At 36.1% G+C, this 18,532-nt stretch overlaps 1 protein-coding gene across 1 annotated transcript in view; it reads right to left on the bottom strand.

Moving 5' to 3' along the window:
- LOC126761962 (tight junction-associated protein 1) overlaps nucleotides 1-18,532 on the bottom strand; it is a 132,557-nt gene that overhangs the window by 16,126 nt on the left and 97,899 nt on the right. The gene's annotated exons all lie outside the window — the stretch shown is intronic.

Raw genomic sequence — 18,532 nt, 5'->3', positions numbered from 1 at the left:
GAGATGAAAATAAAAAACCCAAAAACTTAAATATTTGAATTTTTCGCAAAAATTTTGAGATCAAAGTTTTAGATTTTTTTTAACAACACATTAACATTGTATAGATATACTTAACGTTTTACTATTTTCAAAGGCTTATGTCTTTGGTCCATATTGTTACCATATTTCCATAAATTTCAGTTTTGTATCGGGTCTATAACTATATTCGTGCGGTTTTTGTTCAAAATTTTAAGGTTTCTTTAAGAAAAAGACGTATAATAGTATTATTGAAAGTATAGTCCCCCTGAAGCTAAGTATAACGTATTATCATCTTTCTGGTAATTTGTGGCCTCAATCACAAAGAACTGCATCGGTTTAGCTGCCCTGATTAAATCAAGGTAATTTTTGATACCCTGTTCCGTTATGAACCGTATTCCAATGAGGGCGTTCTATATCCTCCGGGATAAAAGGTAGACAGAAGGAGCAAGATCTGTGCTATAAGACAGGTGAATCAAAACCTCTTAGCCACACACTTTAACACACTTTTAAGTTCCATCTGATTCCTGCAGTTTACAACATAAAAATCAAAAGTCGGTGAACTTATCAGATTAAGAAAAATTGTACAATATCACCCTCAAGGTATTTTGTCATACACCCAAAATATTCGAAATCGAAGTGAAACTTGTCAAGGGTTGAAAGTTTTGGACCCTAGTGGTGATTTCTGTGGTCTGGTATTGAAATTCGGGGATAACATTTCTGTGATGGCAACATGTCTTTGTGCCAAAAATGGGTAAATTCCCAATTATTAAAAATAATTATTACTTAAACTCGTTTCAAAAGATCTGAATCTTTTTCAAAAAATAAGTCGAGAAGTGGTCACAAAAGGGATGCAGCTGAAGTTTCTTCATTCATCAAGAGCATTATTGCTGTCCAACAATCTAGTAAACCGTTGGCTGCGCATGCAATATGATACGCAAACCCACTGTCTGCTTGTTTGGATCCAACGAGTTTTCAGTGGCCTCTTCCTCGTGCCACAGCTGTTGTGAATTGAAGATGGAGACTGCGGTAAGTTTTTTTTTTGCATTACTGTTTACTTTATACTCCACAAAACCATTCCTAATATTCCCTTTTAACATCCGCAACTATACAATCTCTCTTCCTATACCAATTCCCATTTATATAAATAACCAGACATAATCATATCTTTTTCCAGATCTACTCCAACCATATTTGTATAAATTTATTTAATTCATAGCTCAGCCAAACGAAAATATACTTTCTGCTCTTCAAATATTGCTTTCTCTAATTATATACATACATATATTCTTATTATTCTTTTTAATACACAAATACGTTCCTGGTAATGTAACTACTTATTCGTTATTACATACTGCTCTGTAATTTTCCTCAATCCAACCTCAATCCATCTGGCAGCTGTCCCAGTTGCTTAGTATTTACACATGGATCATCAGCAGCAATACAATATTGGACAGTTTTATGCTTTTTTATGGTTTGTGAGATTTTTGCGCTCGAGCGTTTTTTTATATTCGAGATGTTTGAGACAATTTAAAATTATCTAATCATACTCATAAAACACTACAAAGTGAGCAACTGAGCAATGAATAGCTTTTTCGATTCGTTGGAGAGTAATGCTTGGCGAATCGAAGACAGCTATTATATTATATCTGTATGTTTATCTAAATTAGTCAGATTTAAGGATATTTTGAAGAAATTGCTTGAATTATTGCTTATTACTCGATGTTTTACATTCTGAGCAGTTTGTGTCCGTTCTAAAAAATCTTTACTTTTCTCCTTAAAGCATTATCAACGGAATTTTATGTTAAGTTTTCTTCCGTACAAGATGTTTTTTAAAACTATCTAATTCTAACCATTGAGCAACTGAACAATTAGCACATTCTTTGTGAAAACCTATTACATTAAATAGTTTGCAGTTATATACTCTTGTCTCAAAGGTAAATTTAATATCCCGGCTCGCTTTTCGAGGCAGTTAAGACTATTACCGCCGCATATGTCATGATTTTAATGTTCATTAAAAAGATTTTATTGCTTCTCTTAACAAATAACATCGTCAAAATTAATTATAACGTAATTTGAAAATCTGTGCTACTAAACTTTTTACTTATGTAGCCGAACAGTTTTAGATCTCAGCGTTTAAAAACCTATCTTGCCTTCCATGACTAAGCTAATTCCGTACGATTTCTAACTGCACCCCTCGTGTCAGTTTGGAAATTCTTTGTGAAAATAAAATTTATACTAGGCTCAAAAATATTACAAATTAAGGCTAGTTTAAAGGCGGTACTATAGATTACGTTCCCAATCAGTTAAAAATTGGTTGTTCGAGATGAAATTAATTTTTCGTGGACCAATCTTATCAACAAATAGTGGTTCACGAATACTTAATATTGATAATGAACAAGAAATACTAGAAACAATTATCATTCCCAAATCTGAAAACTCTCTTTCCCACAACAAACATATTTTTCCATTTGAAACGTATTAAATAAATGTAAATGTATCACAGTGAAAGCTGTCATAACCTGTTTTGAACTAATCATGCCCTATATTGATTACAAAGCATTAAATTTCACATAAGAGGCCAATAACAGTCAATGAATTTTCAAATCAATCTGATTGCATTACCACATTGTTCGCCATGGTTTTAAATCAGCTTATCATTGTGGAAAATTGCATGTGTATATATTACATGTATGTATATAGGTATTTGGTATTTATGTAAGCATGTGCATGCGCAGATTATGATATCACTGTAAAAGTATTACGTTGCCTTGCTGCTCCTATGGTGATTGATATTTAGATTAACGTCGCTTTTCGGAATGATTTATGACATATTAAATTATGGATGTGTTAATTGTAGAATTTTTTGCAAAATTTCTAGGATTTTACCGTGTTAGCATTATTAATTTATAAAAGGAAATTACAATGCGTATTAAAAATTAAATAAAAATAATAAGTAAGTGTAACCAAATATTTTACACGCTCGTAAGGATCAAAGCCGGGCAAATACTTTCAATTGTTGGCAAAACTTCATATTAAGGAAAGTTGCGAAATAAATCAACTTTCATTATTTGACGAAAGCATGAAAAGATTACTATCTTTTTGGTATTTAATTAAATTATATTATAGAAGGTCGTAGGTCGACTTAGCCTCATCATAATATTTGTAATAAAATAATCAAATGAAATAAATTTAGTTTAAATTCAACCAAAGTGATATTGATATCATCGGCCTCAACACCCGCGCCGTTAGTTCTGCTTGCTCCAGGCTGAACAAGGAAGCAAAGCAAATGGGTCTGGCAGTGAATGAGGGCAAGACGAAATATCTCCTGTCATTAAACAAAAAGTCGTCGCACTCGCGACTTGGCTCTCACGTCACTGTTGACAGTCATAATTTTGAAGTCGTAGATAATTTCGTCTATCTTGGAACCAGAATAAACACCACCAACAATGTCAGCCTGCAAATCCAACGCAGGATAACTCTTAGCAACAGGTGATACTTCGGACTGAGTAGGCTATTGAGAAGTAAAGTTCTCTCTCGATGTCACTCATAATTCCCATACTGCTATATGGTGCAGAGGCTTGGAAGATAACAAAAACTGATGAGTCGACGTTGCGAGTTTTCGAGAGAAAGGTTCTGCGAAGGATTTATGGTCCTTTACGCGTTGGCCACGGCAAATATCCTATTCGATGTAACAATGAGCTGTCTGAAATATACGACGACATTGACATAGTTCAGCGAATTAAAAGACAACGGCTACGCCGGCTAGGTCATGTTGTCCGAATGGATGAAAACACTCCAGCTCTGAAAGTATTCGACGCTGTACCCGCCGGGGGAAGCAGAGGAAGAGGAAGACCTCCACTTCGTTGGAAGGACCAGGTGGAGAAGGACCTGGCTACGCTTGGAATATCCAATTGGCGCCACGTAGCGAAAAGAAGAAACGACTGGCGCGCTGTTGTTAACTCGGCTATAATCGCGTAAGCGGTGTCTACGCCAATTAAGAAGAAGAAGAATTATTATCAGGAAAAGACACTTCCGGAATTTCAATTATATTGGGAATTGATCACTATTTTCCGTAAAATAACACACCTGTTTCCATTTCATTCGGAGGATATACAGAAAATATTTTTCTTGAGCAAATTTGATCGATTTAACTTAAGAGGTTTAGGAGATATGTAAATATTAAACTTATTCATGGGGTGGCCCACTTTCTAAACATTTTTCAACCCACAGATGCCCTTACCTGCGATTGTTGTACTTAATAAAGGTTCTAATCATATTATATAGCTCAGTTATAGCACTTTATAAGTTTTCATTTAGTAGCATTTCGTGGACGTCTTAATCTTCCACTTTCCCTTGGAACCCCTGCAGGAACATATGTCTAAAGTTTCACCATGATATCTCAATTTTAACTCAAGATTTAACAATAACGCGCAAAAAAATTATACAGTAACATAGTGTGTGCCAATAATGATATAACTTAAAAATATATAACCGAGATTTATTTTTCACAATTGCAGTTTCGTTACATCTTCGAACATTATGTCGAGCGCCAATTACTAACAAATGGTATGCAGCGCTGTTAGACGGAATCGTACTGAATCATATCCTGCAGAATTCAGAGTGACACTAACACTTGAGCAGTAAAATACAATTACTTGCACAAACACTTGCACAAGTAAATTCTCAGTAGCGAAGCTATTTGCCCCTATATTGAATGATAGAGTAGCCAACTGGTTAGGAAAGCTGCGGCCAAGAAACCAATAGAATTGAAGACAATTTTTATAGTAGACACACACACACACACTATTAAAACCTCTGAAAGAAAGAAAATGATAAATGGGTCGATACTTGCAACAGATCTCACTGACAAGCTCGTTTAGTTTTCTAACAATCCTCAAACTGAAAATATTCATACAGCATATACCGACACAGAAACAGCCTAAAACAGATGTTTTATGTATACAATAAGAATCTGCCCCACGTTCTTTGTTCTCTCACAACGTGCTCATCGGAACATCAAATGCCCAATAATAGCAGGAAAAATCATCCAATGTGAAGGGATGTATAGGTCTTTTGCATGGCGTAAATTGATATAGTTAGGAAAAAGTCAGCATTATGTTAGTTCTCACGCAACTTTTAGTACAAATTAGAATTTTCCCTATCTTAAGTTTTTACTGTTTATTATAAGTTTGTGTTATATTTATGCACTAAACAAGGTCTTTTAGGTTGTTTGTAACACCCAAAAGGTAACGTCGGAGACCCTAAATATACATAACAGCTCAATTGAAAAGTCCCCGACTTACCGTAGTAAACACATATTTTTTAGGCAAAATTCTTTTTCTTTTATACAACACAGTTTCCTTCAAGGGTTATACACTGATTATACCGTCTATCCAATTTTTCAAATCCATTTTTGTAGTACGATTTCTCCTTTGCTTCAAAATAACCCTGAGTTTCGGCGGTCACCTCTTCATTCGACAAAACTTTCATCCCAGCGCGAACTCTTTTCAGATCTGAGAACAGGAAATGGTCGCTGGAGGCCAGATCTTGAAAATACGGTGGATGCGGAGGCGATTCGAATATCAATTGATTGATTTTAGTCATCGTTTTTACTAACTTATGACTTGGTGCATTGTCTTGGTGACACAGCACTTTCTTGTTCCTCAAATGCGGCCGTTTTTCGGCGATGTTGATAGTCCCTCCTTTTTCAAAGTAGTTAATAAAAATTATTCTATGCGCATTCCAAAATACAGGCGCCATAACATTGCCAGCCGACTGTTGCGTTTACCACGCTTTAGAGCGGGTTCATCGTGCACAGTCCACTCAGATGACTGTCGATTGGACTTCGGAGTGAAATGGTGGAGCCCTGTTTCATCCACTGCCACATATCCATTCAAAAACTCAGGTTTATTACACTTGAATATTGCCAGACACTACAACAGTTTTTGATCAAAAGTAAGCTCGCGCGGCACCCACTTTGTACAGATCTTTCTCATACCCAAATCTTCCTGAATGATATGATGTACACTTTCTGTTGATATCTTAGAGTGTCTGCTACCTCCAACAACTTCAACTGAATTTTATTATCAAGCCTAGTTTTGATTCAACTGTATTCCTTCAAAAAACAATGTTTTATCAACAAGCGAAATTCCATTTTATCAGTTTTTTCACAATAACAAACGTTGCTTCACTCAAAATGATATAATTCAAAAACTAATGATGCGAAAGCTATCCCATATACACGCGCACCTCCTGAAGGTTAGGGCTAACTAAAAATCATAGATTTCATTCCAGTATCGCTATCTGTGTGCCAGGTCGGAGACTTTTCTATTGACCTCTTATATAAACGATCAGTGTAATGAGCTAGGTCTATTTAGCCTTATTCTCTGTTTTTCATCAAAAAGCTGCTTATTTTTTAAAATCAAGTTTGTACAAACTGAAATCAAAACAAGTTTTTTGTATTTAATCTAATATCTTCACAAGGTTTAACAAGGATTATTCTCCAACACAACACTATAAAATTTGCAAAAATTTTCCAAATCGGACTACTACTATATTAAAGCCGTCATATAAACTGAACGATCAAACACAAGTCTTTGTATGGAAAACAATCTCATTTATCAAGGTAAATCATCATGAAATTTTATATAGATTACTAACCAAGGCATCGCTACTATCTCCTAAGAAATTGTACAGATCGGACTCCCATAGCATATAGCTGCCATATAACGAACCGATCAAACTGAAATCCATGTACGGAAAACTCTTTCATTTGACATTAGATCCGAGGTTTATACTAGTTATAAAGTAGTACATAACTACTTGCTTTTACTGTAGGATGCATATGGTATGTGTCCACCCTCAAGCGCATACATATACGCTCACGAAATTCCGTGTATAACTTGTCAATTTGAATGCAATTAAACAGCGCCGCATGTACGCTGTTAGGTGTCGAAAACATGGACACACATACACACACATTAATGTGGAGGAGGAATTTGCACAGCACACACATTTGCGTGCCACATTGTTAGGTTGCGAAATGTTGGCGCAAACATCAACATCATCATCGATGTTGGCACTGCTGCGACATCGTGATAGCTAACAGCATTTATGGCGACATCAACAACAACAATAAAAGATAATAGCAATTGCAGGAGCATCAACGAGAACATGGCGAGCACTAAAACGGTGTGGAGGACGAATAGAAGGTAACGACGCAACAGTTACAAAAGCAACATCAATGCCATTTAAAACATACATACATACGCACATACACACATACAAAATGGACGGATGAGTACAGTGTCGTTAAAATATGATGAGCTGAAGTTTAGTATGCATCTATTAGTTAGCAGAGTTAGGGGTAGTTAATAACAATGAAAATAAGTTGGCTAATTTATTAGTAAAATTTTTGGATGTTTGCGTAGAATTTAGTCAAATTTGTTTGGCTAGTTGGTTGTTTGGAGAGAGAGGCGCAGAAGCGCCAAAAAGCAGACCGTGTGTGCGCCCGAGGTAACCAGTCTTACCCGGCCTTATCTAGCAGCTCAGCGGATTTGGTAAAAGACGTAATTTTTCACCCCCAGCTGCCCCATGTATCTTAAGTTGGCGCACTGACAGCTGTGGAACTTATCCTGTCTCAGCCACCTGAAGGCTGGACATTTGCAGAGATATTACTCCAGCATCTCATCATCCTCCGCGCATGTTCTACATTCTGCCACAACCACTTTTCCAAATATCTGAAGGTGGGCTCTTAAGGGTAGATGTCCTGTGTAGGAGTACTAAAATATTACGAAGTTCCTTTTTTCTTAGAACTAGGAGCTTTTTAGTCGCTCCACCATCAACACTATCCTAAAATAACCTTTTGGTATGCTTTATGTTGCTTTTGTTCCAAGACGTGAGGTATTCATCTGGGGTACATTGCTTCAAAAAACCATTGAAGAAGCTGAATGAACCCTGGCAGCTTAGGGGAATTGTGTTCCCAGCTGTCCCCGCGCGTCGTCTTCGTTTTCGTATCCTTCTATGCCTATACGACTGGATACCCAGATGATATTAACCAAGTTACCGATAGAGAGTATAGTTATTGACTGCTTGATAGGTTACTACAGAATAATTTGTTTAATAATAAGATTTTACTTTAACTCTGATATTACGGCTTCGTTTTTAAACATATAAGATCCCAATTCGCTTCTTTGTCTTTTAATATACATACATTCCCTTTGAACCAGAGGAACTGATTGTAAATTTAGTTCCTTGTTTTCTAAGCTACTGGAAGCTTGTAGTTTGAGTTGAAGACATATTTAAAGGAGTCGTCATTAAATTAGATTATCTTATTCTTTTTTTCCACAAATACTATTGTATTTGAGTAACTTAGATGCTAAATTCATTCTTTTCTGCCTTCCCAAAGTGGTTAATGGCGAAAATGTCTGTAATATTATCATATTATATTATTAAATTTCTCAAACTGACTTATCACCTCAAAAAAGGAGTTGTGTTGAAGGTAAATTCTTCACTTTCTTCAAAAAATTTAATACCAATATTCATCTACTTTCGCAGCATAGTGAGATGAACTCTTAGTATTACAAGTAGTACTTATAGATATTAATAAACAATTCCTCTGCGGTAACTTATAAGTTCTTCCGGAACAACGTATGATCTAGAGTTATTTATCGTGTATTTTAACTATTTGCTTGTGTAAGGATCTGCTCTTGGGAGTTAATTGCTGCTAAGTTCATATGTAACAAATAAAGTTAAAAAAGGCTTCGGGGTTTGCTAATCGGCATGGTAAATACAACACGAATTTGAAAATTTAAGTCTAATCGGAATACTCGGAATGCGAACTTCGTCACTTTTGAATTTGTCTTCCAGTACCTAGGTGTGTTTGATAAGCATGAAGTGTAATAAAACGCCGCATTTATAGTGGATTGATTTGTAAAGATCCCTTTTGTTATAGCTAAGACAGATTATTTCAAAAATTTCAGAATTTTTCAGATATTGCAAAAATTTATTGCAGAAACATATCATCATCACTCCAGTAGTTTTGAGTTCTAAATGGTGTAACGAATTCGAATTTATTGTACAAGGTCTGTCGCAAAAGAAACAGAACTTTTTAAATATAACTGTTTCTGGTGGCGCCACCTATTAGTGGGTATATGAAATAAAAAGTTTCATCTCTTGTTGACATTTTGTAAAAATTTTAAGGCAATTGGATAACTACAATCGATGTTATCGATCAAAAAGTGACAGCAGCTTTTGGTCATCCGTCATAAAATGCATTTGAACAAAGAGCAAATATTAAATTTTGTTTTAAACTTGGGAAAACGTTTACTGAAACATTTTAAATGATGAAAAAAGTTAATGGTGAACAGTGATCAGTGGTTTAAGCGATTCCAAGAAGGTCGTGAGGACCTCTGTGACGATCAGAAGTCGATCGTCTTCAGAAGTCAAAAATAAAGACAATGCTGATTTGTTTTTACGATTCCGAGGGTATTGTACACCGAGAGTTCGTCCCACCTGGCCAAACGATTAATGCTGTGCTTTACCTTGGTGTTATGAAGCGTATTTTGTCACGCATTCGTCGTGCTCGACCACAATACCGTGAGGCAGGGTCCTGGCGACGATAATGCGCCGTGTCATCGGTCGACGGTTGTCACTGATTTTTTGACAAAAGACTCCATATTAACCATTAATCACTCACAGATCTCCTGTGATTTTTACCTATTTCTTTTGCGACAGACCTTGTATGTAGTGCGTTCAAAAATAAGGTTTTTTCTTTCCGCCATCAATTCGGAAAACTGTTTGAAATTCTTTTTGCAATTTAACACAAATTCACTTTGAGATAAAAAAATATACGCGTAAAATATCGATCAGTTTTTTTTAACAGATCTTTCTATTGTGTCGCGTCGTGCCGTTGAATAAAAAAGGTTTTTTCTTTCCGCCATCAAGGAAGATTTTGAAATTCTTTTTACATTTAACACACATCCCAAATGAACTATTAAAAAACTTCATCAGTATTTATATATGAATTGCCGTTGAAACGTAAATAAAAGTACAGGAAAAGCAAGGAATCGCGTGACATCTAAAAAGTGGGGAAATGGAATATTACAAAAAGATAAGCTAAACAAATTATGTTTAAAAATGTATTATACATTGTGACAAAAAATAAATTCCCCGGGTGAATGATATTTCAAAAAAATATTTTGCTAAATTGGTAGGACTATCTTTAATTATTTTGTTTACAGCAGCTGCGTAAATAGGTATATCTCAGTAGTGCGTTGCGATTTCTTCAATGAACAAAAATATCGAACAAAAAATATGTCTAAAATTTTGTATTTCTTACCAAATTTCGTATGAGAAATCGTAATCAATGGTGGAAAAAGCTTATGGTGATTCAGTTTTATTAAAAACACAAGACAACGAGTGGTACAAAACCGGTCGATATACGTTGAAACGGTCGAAGATCGTTGAAGGACATACCTTGTTCTAGATCTCTCGCGACATGATTATGGTGGATATTTTGGATATGAAATCGACTCCTTCATAAAAGGTCTTTTTGATGAAAATATTGGAAATTATAAGATGAAGGATATGGTGCTTGAAAATCGTAAGAAAAGTGCTATAGAAATGGTAAGAAGGTTCGACATTTTCGTGAGAACATCCCACGAAAACGGCCGGAATTGTGGAAGAACAATTAATGGATTTTACACAATGATAATGCACCATCGCATCAAGCCACGATTGTAACCCAATTTAAAGCCAAGAGTGCAATGAATACCATCGATCAACCACGATATTCACCATATTTGGCTCGGCGTGATTTTTTTTTCCTAAAATTGAACCCGTTTTCGATCGATCGAAAGGATAAAACGAAATTCGCTGAAGGAGCTGAAGGTCATCCCTAAAAATACTTATGAAAAGTGTTTCGAAGACTGGAAAAATCGTTGGCATAAGTATAACACATCTGGTGGGGATTGATTTGAAGACTACAAATAAATATTGATGAATAATTAAATATTTTTCGTTTTATTTACAATTTCTGAGATGTGGCATCAAACGTAACGGTTCTGTAATCAGTACTGCTTTCTGCGCAGAAAATCATCAACCAAGATTGGAGCAATGCAATATTTACAGATGAGTCAACTTTAATATTGAGACGTAATTGACTAACAAGCATTTATTAAATGGTGTGTTAAGCACCACCAAACGGTGCTTTTCTGCTCATGTGTTCGGGTTTTTTACATGCAAAACTAACCATGATTAGACATTGCCCAAAAGTAATAATCCGAAATATGTATAAAAGCAAATTGTGTACCCAATGGAAACAAGAAAACCACACTATACCAGGCTATAACAGATAATGCGCGGTTTTGGATCAATTATTGAATAAACTTCAGCTTTAACAAGAACAATGTATTTTCTATAATTACAATACGTTTTCCAATAAACACTACCTGCACTTTGAAAAACAAAAACGATATTTTTTGTACGCACTGTATATGGTATAGAGTCGATTTATAATTACTTGGCTTTTTTCTCCATTTTATTGTTACACATTTACGTACTATCCAATATTACTGCATATATTCCCTGCAGGTTTACTAAACAGTCATATGTAGGAAACATTTTCAGCAGCATTTCATTCCAATGAGTAAAAATATCCTAACGCATTTTAAATATTTAAATTGTTGATTGGTGTATTACAAGGACATCATTCGCTGCGTCATCGTTACTGACTTTGTTATTATTGTTACAGTGGTTGTTGCTTTGTGACCATGTAGCGATATAATTGGAACAAGTTAAAACGCTGTCAACATGTTGGTATTATTTTTCGAACGCTTCCATGAACGCTTAACATGACTAACACATTTAAAATTAATAATTACATAACATCTGGTTACCACTCAATTCAATCCAATATTCTATCCAAGTAAGTTAAAGTTAAAGTACAAAAAATTTGTTGGCGCTTTTGCAAATAAATTGAAAAATAAGAAAATTCAGAAAACTTTTAAGAAAATTGGTAGTGTACTACATCCAAATAGCATTGTAATTGTGTACAAAACAAATTTATTGACATTTATAAACAGTCCATTTATGTACTTTGAATTGATGTTATTTAAACATATCACTTGTACTCCAATGAAATCGAGCGTGTATACGACGGTGAATGTAGAACAATATTGTTGTCACCAGCATCAACTTCCTCGCCGTCGCGACATTGTGGCGGCTGTGGAGTGCATTCCTTACCGAACCCCAAAAATTTAGCACGCAGCACATGAATAACGCAGAGATCATGATGTCATAGTTCGTGAACCTCCTGAATAGTGGTTTGTGGTTGTTGAATAAGCTTAGGGGAATCGGAGGGAGACAAAAGTTGCTGGTAAACCATACTTGACGATTGCTCCGTCGAAAAATAAACTATAAAGTTGCAGTGATTCATCAAAGACATATAAATATTTCTACATAATCAAATTAGAGCGAGTCGATTTAAGGGAGCCAAAAAACTGCAAAATCACGCAAGCGAAAAACGTTCGGGAGGTCATTCTGAACTACTTTGCCTAAGAAGCTATGGGTCTAACACCGGCTTTTAGCAAGCGATTTTTGAAGTGAAGTTTAGCTTTTAGGGATTATAAAAATATATTTCTCAGTTTTTGGGATATCTCAAAGAAATTTACTGCACAAATACATTTTGACATTCTATTCATCATTTATCGGAATGGACCAGATCGAACAATTATAACATATATCTCTCGAACAATGTATTATTCAGATTTTTTATTTTCCCGTATAATGCCGTGATTCAAAATGCTAGGAAATGTAATTTTGCAGAATTATCCTTCAAAACAAGCTTAACAATGACAGTGAAAATAAAAAAAATCGGACAACTACACATACATATATCTCCCATGCAACCAATTACTCAGATATTTTATTTAAATAGAAGTTAAATCGGAAAGTTATACTTTTTTATTAAACCATATGATATACATATGTAGTGCAAGACTTTGTCCGAGATAAACTCCTAAGCTACTGAACCGATTTTAGTAACATTTAGCACACTTTGTGCAGTTTGATCCAACTTAAAAGATAGAATAGTTTGCTGAACCGGTTCGTTAGTCCAGCGGATTGCACTTTTGGCAATCTCATCAGATATTTCATTACCCGGAACGCCTTCATTTCATTTCCTGCCTTATTAGCTATCTCAGCAGCTTTCCTGACAGCAACGACTTCTGCCTGGTTATAGGATACTACACATTTCGGCTGTTTGGAGGATTGCCAAGCATCCATGCAAAAAATCGCACTCCAGCAGCCACTTTTAATTCCTCTGTGTATATGGCAAGTTGAAAGTTGTGGGCCGCGTGTTCCTATGCCACCTACCCTCTTTTAGCGTGTCTTGAAACCGCCTTTCGCAGTTAAACAGTGAGGGTATGTTATCTATTTCATCCTCCGATCCTCTGTCCATCATGCTATGTCTGAAGATTATTGTGGAAAATTCAGCTGATTTCGTTTTTACCGCAATGTCAATAGGTGGTAGGTTGAGTGATCTTTCTAATGCAGCCGTTGGGGCGATTCATAGTGCTCCCGTTATGCAAAAAGCTGCGAGTCATTGTATTCGCTCCAACGGTTTTTTTGATGAGATTTTACTGAAAGGGGTCTACCACACAAAAGCACCGTAAAGCAAGATTGGCCTAACTACTCGTACCGCTGTCTAACACCCATGCATAAAGACAGGCCCCATGTTGACTATAGCAACTTCTTACATGCGTAGAGAGCATCACTGCTCTCATTCACCTTCTTTTCCACATTGTTTTTCCATGTCACATATAGCCAAGTCGTCTGCATAGACTATCAATTTGGGCGCACTTCCTTTCTTTTGATTGGACGGTGAGTTTTAATCTTTCACACAGTATGCTCAATAGAATCTTATATGTAATGTTGAGGAGGCTTATCCAATTGTAATTGGGGCAGATTATGGGGCCTCCCTTTTTGTGAATTGGGCAGAGCACACTTAAATTTCAAACGTCGGGCATGCTTTCATCCCACCATATTCTACAAAAAAGCTGACGCATGCTCCTTATCAGTTCTTCAGGCGGGTAATTACTATTCGAACCTCTTAATGATCGGGCAATGAAAGTCCGAGATATTAAATTTACAGCCGAAATAGTACGAGCGGCATTTATAATATACATATATATATATTTGTACAAATCAAACACCTTTGCATAAATAGTGCCTTTAGAGTATGCCCACTCGAGTCTATAAATTGTCAATATCTTACTAAAACTGATAACTGCCTCTAGACGCCGATTGCGGGAACTCTTATTGTCTATTACTTTTTTTGTACCTAAAATAAAGGAATGTTCTTTAGACCTTCGAAAGAAAATCGACATGCGAATAGATACATTTTCTAAAACTACAACTATTTTCTAATATTTGTCAGAGATCTGTTTACCGAAGTAATCAGAAAAGAGCGTCGAGCCGATATATCTAGGTTCGTAGATATCCCTTCCTATCTTTTGGTATGTCTATTATAACGCAAAGTAAATACTATGAATGTTCAACAGTATTATTCGTTTGTCATTACTAGTTGGATCATAGTCTTAAAATATACATATGTATGTTAGGGTTTTTTTTTGAACTATTACTTTTTGTAAGTCCCGTCACGAAATTTCCTTAGAAATACCCTGAAAATTTTAGTCCTTAATACTAACATTAAGAATGTAATGAGACTGTTTCCATAAAAACCGTATATTTGAAAATTATTCTACAACTCTGCCATCCCCTTCAAAGTAGTCCCCTTGGGCAGCTATACAGCGATTCCAGCGCGTTTTCCATGCATCGTAACATTTCTGGAACGCTTCGACTGGGATGTCCGCGAGTACCCTCGTCACGGCCGCCTGGATGTCCGTAATCGACTCAAAATGAGTTCCTTTGACTACCGTTTGTTTTAGGAAACAAAAAAATTCACAGGGTGACATGTCGGGCGAATAAGGCGGCTGTGTCAACACGGCGATCCCTTTAGAGGCCAAATACTGGGACACGCTGGGGGCGGTGTGGCACGGCGCGTTGTCGTGATGAAGGATCCAGTTACGAGCGATGTCTGGGCGCACCCTGTTGACTCGTTTTCGCAATCTTTCGAGTACTTGGCAATAGTAGACTTGATTCACAGTTTTCCCCGGTGGAACGAATTTTTTGTGGACGATTCCACGGCTATCAAAAAAGGCAATAATCATCGTTTTCACCTTCGACTTGCTCATGCGAGCTTTTTTCGGGCGGGGGGCGCGCGGAGACAACCATTGTGAGCCTGGGCATGACTAAGAGCACTATCACCATACATTCTTACAATTTTAGCGTACGTTTCCGAAGCTGTTTCGCCCAATCTGGCGCAAAGTTTTATCGCGACGCGTTGCTCTTGATTTCGTTTTTCCATTTTCGTGACGAGCACTACAAACACACGTCTACTCAACTTGACGCAGCTGGCGAACTAAATAAGCTAGAGCGATGGTATATATATCAATGGAGAGGGGAGGGATGCCGGAAAAAGAGAAAGGGAATTTCAAGGTCACAGGTTTACCACAAGCACGGCAATAAAATCAGTCTCATTACTTAATTGTCAAACCTTGTATATATATTATATGAAAAGTAATTTAACCAAATCATTTGAGGCTTTGAGGCCAACATTTCTAAAATGGTTGATAATCATAACTGAAAACGTTACTAAAAATTCGATTACCCTGTCCTCAAGAACTAATTATCGGTTGTCGAAAAATACTTGTACCATTTGGAAAGATTTAATTCAAGATATGATTTCATTCAACAAATATTTGCTGAAACTTTGGCAATAGCCAATATTAGCTGTCCGTATCTGCTTTTTCCAGATCCCATACCGTTTCGATCTTCGGTAGCTGTTATCTCAATTAAATAAGGAACTGTTTAAACTCCTTGTTAAGTAAATATGTTTTGCAGTCATACCTTAAACAAAAACTTCTTTCTTTTATCGCAATTTTGGTCCAACTGCAGCCTTTTAAAACCATATTTTTCAAAAACTTTTACTTTCGCCTGATTTTATTTTCTATCTATGGAAGTGTGCAAATAAAAATACATATATACAAATATATGCTGTTTTTTTTTGCTGAGTGAAAATCTTATTTAGCCTTCCATATTAAAGCTCATACTGTTATGCAATTAAATTTTCATTCCATAATGTTAGCATTGTCAATCACATGTCACGTTTTCAATTTTGCTTATCGAGATTACGAAAATAAACAATTGATATTGGTTTATACAGGTTTTGAACTGCCGTGATTGCTTGCATATTTACATACATCGCTGTGTTATCGCATGCAACTGAGTACCTATACATGCATATATGTATGTATGTTTACAACCCAACACATATTGCGTTCAGCACACAAATACATACAAAAGTACATTTGCAAATACAAATTTATTCCTGTTCAATTAATCCTCTTAATTTTGGGACGATTTGAGCCAATGTATGAAAGTATGTTTACATATTTAGGACGATTTATAAAAATTCTTATGAAATAATTATGTACAAATATGCAGCTCATTTCTAAAACTCTCTATTACTATGGCCAAAAAAATAATTTTATTCACACTTTTAAAATTTATAATTTATTCTTCAATATCTATATCGTTTCTCTCAAAGTATGTAGTCCCCTTTGCCCCAATACACTTATACCAACGTTTTTTTTTTTCAATCTTCAAAACTAATAACTTTAACCTTAACCTAACCACGTTTCTTAAGGTTAGTTAAAAAATTTTCGAAAGCTTGTGTACCTTGACATGTGCTATACGTACTTTCGTTTTAGGGAAATAATACGTTGTCGCATAGGCGTCATCTTTTAGAAACTAAAATCGTCCAAGTATCGAAACATGTGTCCCTTCTAAATTCTATTGAGGTATATATGTATAAATATATCCACACATTTATCCTATGACAACTAGCTAATATTACATCGTTGGTGCAAACGAGCTGCGCCGAACTTCGATGTTATTGAAAACATTTATTTTTTCAACAGTTGATCTCGGTGAATACTTCTAGAGAATGAGCGAGGAAAAGCTTATCTAATAAAGTTACACTACTATACATATATAGGTATACTTTATGTATAATATGGTATCACTTCTGCTTGCGAATTTGTGATTCGGAAACCTTACTATAGTTGAATGTGTCACCGGCAGGTGGAAGAGTTTGTATTATTATTTATTTTATTCTATCTTTTCTCCTTAGATACTATTGTAATAGAAAAATATGCCCTTTTCTTTAAGGCATGAGAATACGTGAAATCAAGTCCGTAGAAATATTTCTACACATTTTTGATGAATCATCACTCTTGGATGCATATTAGGCTGATTTTTTTAGGGATGGATCAAAAAGACCGTCGGATATCTACAAAGCATCGGCTATTATATATTCCTGTTAATTCACCGGGTTCTTAGAAAGTACGGAAACCAAGACGCCTCAAACTTAATCTGGCGAAAGCTGAAGAGTGGAGAAGAAAGTACATATGTAGATGTTTTCACCTCATCTTCCTCTCTGCAACTTTAACAAATTGTGTTCATCAAAATCCCCCCGTGGGTGCAAATTGAACAGCGTCTAGATGGGACATCTATTATATCATTGCTGTCATGTGAACATTACTAAGAAATAGTAGTTCAATGGATTATTTATGTTCTACTCTGGACCAAAAGACTTTCGCAACCCCCCTAGTTCTTATCGCTGACCAACGCTTATTGAGATCGCACGACGTCTATAGATCCCTCGCCCGAGTACACGAAGACAGGGGACAATCGCTCGTTCCCAGCCTGATGGGATTTGGCTAAGGATGCCCTTTCTTGCGAGCTAATCGGCTCGACAATCCCGCTGTGGGCTGTTACCCAGCCAAGATTAATACGGAAGTTGCTTGATACTACAGCTAGTGAGGTCATGCACTACTTGACTAGCTTTAGTATCCCGATAGCCCTGGAGTGGATGCTTCTAAAAGAAGCCGCGCGTTTGTAGAAATGCAGCAGCTGCCACCTTAAAGAATGCTACTGCTGCTTGAAAAACACTACAGTCATCTGACAGTCTGAAACAAGAGTTTATAGAAAGCTCCGTGCAGAAGACTACCTCTCCAACCTTCCACTTGAGCTCAGACCATCCGTGATAAAGCTCATTGCGTCTCTTCTCCAGCGCCTCCGCCCCACACCCCAATCACTCAGAGATATTTGCGCGAAGAAGATGTTGTTAGAATGAGAACAAAATCATCTGCATACGCTTCCCGAGCTCCTTGAATTCTTTCGGTAAGTCATTTGCCACTGAGTAATAGACAGCGTGTCTCTATTAACCTCTACCACGGCAGTTCTAGTTAAATTCATTTGTTATAATACAACGGTTTTTGCAATAAAGTTACTTAAACTTGTCGCATTAAAGCTTCTCCAATATTTAATTCATTGCAAGAACAGTGGAAGATATTTCACCACCCATTTAGTTTTTCTTGGAATAAAGAAC

Source organism: Bactrocera neohumeralis, chromosome 6, assembly GCF_024586455.1.
Source record: "Bactrocera neohumeralis isolate Rockhampton chromosome 6, APGP_CSIRO_Bneo_wtdbg2-racon-allhic-juicebox.fasta_v2, whole genome shotgun sequence".
Lineage (NCBI taxonomy): Eukaryota > Metazoa > Arthropoda > Insecta > Diptera > Tephritidae > Bactrocera > Bactrocera neohumeralis.
Note: the sequence above shows the minus strand (reverse complement) of the source record. Positions and strands in the feature narration are given on the sequence as shown.